Source organism: Lolium rigidum, chromosome 2, assembly GCF_022539505.1.
Source record: "Lolium rigidum isolate FL_2022 chromosome 2, APGP_CSIRO_Lrig_0.1, whole genome shotgun sequence".
Taxonomy (NCBI): Eukaryota; Viridiplantae; Streptophyta; class Magnoliopsida; order Poales; family Poaceae; genus Lolium; species Lolium rigidum.
Window position 1 is genome coordinate 166,516,213 of NC_061509.1, and position 1,590 is coordinate 166,517,802.

General features: G+C 44.4%; 1 long non-coding RNA gene across 1 annotated transcript; it reads left to right on the forward strand.

The window, feature by feature from the left end:
* The first annotated feature begins 387 nt into the window (after positions 1 to 387).
* Positions 388 to 1,371, forward strand: LOC124687650. The gene is made up of 3 exons (XR_006998271.1): positions 388 to 424; positions 684 to 752; positions 1,289 to 1,371. It is a non-coding gene; the product is annotated as an uncharacterized LOC124687650 (long non-coding RNA).
* Positions 1,372 to 1,590: the final 219 nt, after the last annotated feature.

The window sequence follows — 1,590 nt, forward strand, 5'->3', positions numbered from 1 at the left end:
TCGAGGTGGTGTGCTCGCTCACCGTGGTGTTCGTCGGCTCCGACGAGGCAGGGACGTGGGCGTCGGCCACGGCCGTTCTCAGAGGCGGGCTGGACATGGCGGTTCCTCATCCAATCCCCTCCCATCTTGGGTTAGAACCCTAGCCTCTCCAATCCCCTGATGGGTCTCCACCCATTCCTCTCCCTCTCCACTCCATCTCATGATTGAATCGCCGCCGCCGCCGCTCAATATCCTCATCCAGCCGAGGTTTCCGTGCCTCCGTCGCTGGGAGGAAGCACATGGAAGCGGTAGATTGATGAGGGGATCGGAGCGGGTAGAAGTGTGTCCGCTGCAGGCGCTGCAGCTTGATGGTTCTCGCAAGGCGACGCTACCGCTCTTCGAGCCGTTGTTCATCTCATCCACAGCTCCACCCAACAATGGCTAGGTACTTCTCTCTCATCACGTTATTTTTTCATCCTTTATTTCCTATTTTTTCATCCTTTATTTCCTGGTGCATCAAGTTATAGTTCGGGTGACACGTTGCTGCTAGAGCAGGAGATGGGAAGTCTCCGTATTTGTGGACCATAATATTCAGTGGGTTATGAAACTTATGATTCAGTTGAAAGTTTCCCTCACCATTTCTTAGTGAAGTCTTCATATTTGTACCCCTGATTCTTCAAAATGGCATTTTTTTACTCCTGCAGAAGAAGTGTGGTCTTAAGCACCGCCAAGATGATGAAATCTACAGACGTGGAACTCTATCGATATTTGTGGTAATAAGTTTAGATGGCATTTTGTAGCCTGACATCCGCGCTCTTACGTTTTGGTTTATCTTGATATTCTTTTGCGTGGATTCTGAAATTGTATTAGCGTTCAAATACCTTGGAAAAGGCCACTAGAGCTGCACATCTGCAATTTGTTCCTTACAAAATGTACTGTAGAAACAAGCTACAGAACTCAGTTCTACCACTATAGGCAGATAATCCCAAGTGTCGCAAAGAGAAATAGAAGGAAATGCATTGGTGAGTGTGGTGTACACAATTTGATACAACTTCACATGAGTACAATCATTAATGCATTAGTGGGATGTACCCAATTCCTCAACTATTGGTTTTGTACATTCATGTATATCATCTAAAATAGGAAATACATCTATTTATTTAGTGCCAAATGACAATCTATACCACAAATAGGGTTTGCATTGCTGGATAAATGCAGGATAGTTTAGCAGGCTTATGGAAGAAGAAATGTTTATCTTGAATCTACTTGATTGTTCTCTTTCTAATGCATGTAATTTATCCCTGATCAGAATGCTTGGCGCCATGTATAAGAGTACTGAGCTACGAAGCGGGCACAACTGTTCTCCATGGCGGCGGCAAGGGGCCAGCTAATGGGATGCTGGACAAGATTGAAAGACCTAAACCTACATGAACATCTTCTCCATTTGATTTATTAGCCTCCAGGTCAGTACAGATTCGATTTGTTTTCCTTCGTTTGATCTTGCATTTATTGGTTCAGAAATATGGCTTCTGCTGTGATGTATATATTTGAACTAGACATGAACTAAACTAGCTATGCTTGTCATGGGATCCCGACATTAGACATAATACA